Source organism: Mandrillus leucophaeus, unplaced genomic scaffold (assembly GCF_000951045.1).
Source record: "Mandrillus leucophaeus isolate KB7577 unplaced genomic scaffold, Mleu.le_1.0 Scaffold1, whole genome shotgun sequence".
Lineage (NCBI taxonomy): Eukaryota > Metazoa > Chordata > Mammalia > Primates > Cercopithecidae > Mandrillus > Mandrillus leucophaeus.
In genome coordinates this window covers 7,593,615-7,597,527 of record NW_012098097.1, presented here as the reverse complement: position 1 = coordinate 7,597,527, position 3,913 = coordinate 7,593,615, and the positions used below count along the sequence as shown (strand labels likewise).

Here is a 3,913-nt window from a genome sequence, read left to right as displayed (position 1 = left end):
TTTGGGAGGCTGAGGCAGGTGGATCACAAGGTCAGGAGATCGAACCATCCTGGCTATGGTGAAACCCCGTCTCTACCAAAAGTACAAAAAATTAGCCGGGCGTGGTGGCAGGTGCCTGTAGCCCCAGCTACTCAGGAGGCTGAGGCAGGAGAATGGCGTGAACCCAGGAGGTGGAGCTTACAGTGAGCTGAGATTGTACTACTGCACTCCAGCCTGGGCGACAGAGCGAGACTCCATCTCAAAAAAACAAACAAACAAAAAAGAACTTCTGGAATCATGTTATTATATATATTGGGAATTCATGTTTTGTTTATGATTTCAGTAGGAATGCCTATAGTATTTCACTGTTAAGAATAATTTGGCTGGTGGTGCATGATGGTTCACGCCTGTAATCCCAGCACTTTGTGAGTCTGAGGCAGGTGGAACGGTTGAGTCCAGGAGTTTGAGACCAGCCTGGACAACAAAGTGAGACCTTGTCTCTCCAAAAAAAAAAAATTAACCTGGTATGGTGGTGCACGCCTGTGGTCCTGTCGTCCCAGCTACAGAAGAGGTTATGGCAAGAGCATCACTTGAGCCCAGGAGGTTGAGGCTGCAGTGACCCATGTTCGTACCACTGCACTCCAGCCTGGGTGATGGGTGACAAAGCAAGACTCCATCTCAAAAAAAAAAAAAGAAGAATTTGGCTCTTGGTTTATGGTGACCTAAAAGTCTTTTTAATTGTAGAAAATCAAATGTACAAAAAAGTGCATAAAACATCAATATCCATGTTAACAAATTATTATAAAGTACATATGAATGTCTCGCACTAAGTGTGGTGCTTGCTGAGGTTTTTGATAGACAATCTTTATCAGATAAAGGTAGTTCTCTCAGTTTGCTAAGTGTGTTTTAAAAATCATGAATGAGTGTCAATTCCTATCAGGTACTTCTCTGCATCTACTAAGATGATCACACGATTTTTCTCCTTGACTCTGTTAATACGGCGTATTACCCTTATTGATTTTTTTCTTTCTTTCTTTCTTTCTTTTTTATTTGAGACGGAGTCTTGCTCTGTCTCCAGGCTGGAGTGCAGTGGTGTGATCTTGGTTCACTGCAACCTCTGCCTCCTGGGTTCAAGCGATTCTCTTGCCTCACTCAGCCTCCCAAGTAGCTAGGACTACAGGGGCATGACACTACGCCCAGCTAATTTTATGTATTTTTAGTAGAGACGGGGTTTCACCATGTTAGCCAGGATGGTCTTGATCTCTTGGCCTCGTGATCTGCCCTCCTCAGACTCCCAAAGTGCTGGGATTGCAGGCGTGAGCCACCGTGCCTAGCCTCCTTATTGATTTTCTTTTTTCTTTTCTTTTCTTTTCTTTTTTTTTTTTGAGATGGAGTCTCTCTCTGTCGCCCAGGCTGGAGTGCAGTGGCACGATCTCAGCTCACCACAAGCTCTACCTCCTGGGTTCACGCCATTCTCCTGCCTCAGCCTCCCGAGTAGCTGGAACTACAGGCACCTGCCACCATGCCTGGCTAATTTTTTTTGTATTTTTAGTAGAGACGGCGTTTCACCGTGTTAGCCAGGATGGTCTCGATCTCCTGACCTGTGATCTGCCCACCTCGGCTTCCCAAAGTGCTGGGATTACAGGCATGAGCCACCGTGCCTGTCTCCTTATTGATTTTCTAATGTTAAAAACCATTTTGGGTGTTTGGCATAAACCCAACTTGGTGATAATGTTTTATCCTGTTTATGTATCACCAGATTCCGTATGCTGATTTTTTGTTTCAGGCTTTTGCATTTATGTTAATGAGTGATATTTGCCTACGATACTTTCTTGCTCTGCCCTTGTCAGGTTTTGGCATCAAGATTATGTTAGTCTCGTGAAATGGATTTGGGATTTCGTCTTCTTTTTCTATGCTCTGCAAAATTATCTATAAAATAGACATTATTTCTTCCTTACGTGTTTGGTAAATATTTCCATTGAAGCTGTATAGGTCTGGAGTTTTATTTTGGCAGAAGTTTTAAACAAGGGATTTGACTTATCTAAATATAATAGCTGTGGAATTATTCAGGTTTTCTATTTCTTTTGTGCCAATTTTAGCATATTGTATTTTTTTTTCTTTTCTTTCTTTCTCTTTTTTCTTTTTTTTGAGATGGAGTCTTGTTCTGTTGCTCAGGCTGGAGTGCAGTGGTGCGATCTTGGCTCACTGCAACCTCCACCTCCTGAGTTCAAGCAATTCTCCTGCCTCAGCCTCCCAAGTATCTGGGGCTACAGGTGTGTGCCACCACGCCAGGCTAATTTTTGTATTTTTAGTAGAGACAGAGTTTCACTATGTTGGCCAGGCTGGTCTTGAACTCCTGACTTCAGTTGATCCACCTCCCTCGGCCTCTCACAGTGCCTGGCCTGTATAATTTTTTTCTAGAAATTTGTTTATTCCATCTAAAATTGTAAAGTTATTGGCATAAGATTGTTTAAATATCCTTTTATTATTATATCCTTTTATCTTATTCATGGTTTATTAACTTTTTAATATGTGCAGGATATACAGTCACATACCCCTTTTAATTCTTTTTTTTTTTTTTCTTTTTCTGAGATGGAGTGTCGCTCTGTTGCCCAGGCTGGAGTGCAGTGGCACGATCTTGGCTGCAACCTCTGCCTCCCAGGTTCAGGTGATTCTCAGGTGATTCTCCCGCCTCAGCCTCCCGAGTAGCTGGGATTACAGGTGCACGCCACCACGCCTGGTTAATTTTTGTATTTTTGGTAGAGACAGCATTTCACCATGTTGCCTAGGCTGGTCTCAAACTCCTGACTTCAGAAGATCCACCCACCTTGGCCTCCCAAAGTGCTGGAATTATAGGTGTGAGTACTGTGCCTGACCCTCTTTTGGTTTTAATTTGCATCTTTCTGGTGATTAGGGATGCTGAGTATTTAAAAATAGATCTGTTGCCTATTTGTAGCTCTTCTTTTGAGAAATATCTGGTCAGATTCCTCGCCCAGTTTTTAATTAGATTATTTGTTTTCTTGTTATTGATTTGTTTGAGTTCCTTATGTATTTTGGATATTAGCTCTTCATCAGATGTATGTTTTGCAAATCTTTTCTCTCAGTCTGTAGGCTGTTGCTTCATTCTCTTGATTGTTTCCTTTGCTGTGCAGAAACTCTTTGGTTTTGTGAATCCCATTTGTCTAGTTTTGCTTTTGTTGCCCGTGCTTTTGGCGTCCTCTCCAAGACATCATTGCCCAGACCAGTGTTGTGGAGCTTTTCCCTTAGGTTTTCTTCTGAGAGCTTTAAGTTTCAGGTCTTACATTTACGTCTTCTCTATTGTGAGTTGGTTTTTGTATATGTTGTGAGATAAAGGTCCGGCTTCATTCTTCTGCATGTGGATCTCCAGTTTTCCCAGCAGCATTTATTGAAGAGACTGTCCTTTCCCCATTGTGTGTTCTTGTCACAGAGCCCACTTCTTTCCCCAGGACTCAGGCTGGAGTGGAAGGAGGGCTGTGCCTTCGCATGGATCCCCTGCTCTCCAGTCCAGGCTGCCGTGGTCCTCACCCCTTCCCAGGGTCTCTCTGACACTGAGGCCCTATGTCTGCGCCATTTGTTGCTGGGTTTTTGTTTAGTTTAGTTTTGTTTAGTTTTATTTATTTATTATTTTTTTGAGACAGAGTTTTGCTCTTGTTGCCCAGGCTGGAGTGCAACGGCGCCATCTTGGCTCACTACAACCTCCACCTCCTGGGTTCAAGCAATTCTCTTGCCTCAGCCTCCCGAGTAGCTGGGATTACAGGCATGCGCCACCCACGCTTGGCTAATTTTTGTATGTTTAGTAGAGACGGCGTTTTCAGGCTGGTCTCAAACTCCCAACCTCAGGTAATCTGCCTACTTTCCAAAGTGCAGGGATTACAGGTGTGAGCCACCCAGCTGGGCCTTTTTTTTTTTTTTT

The 3,913-nt window shown here is 43.3% G+C and overlaps 2 protein-coding genes across 8 annotated transcripts in view; one reads left to right on the top strand and one right to left on the bottom strand.

Annotated features, from left to right (window-relative positions):
- RAB37 (RAB37, member RAS oncogene family) overlaps positions 1-3,913 on the bottom strand; it is a 99,246-nt gene that overhangs the window by 60,446 nt on the left and 34,887 nt on the right. The gene's annotated exons all lie outside the window — the stretch shown is intronic.
- Positions 1-3,913, top strand: part of CD300LF (CD300 molecule-like family member f) — a 19,309-nt gene that overhangs the window by 3,137 nt on the left and 12,259 nt on the right. The window lies entirely within an intron of this gene.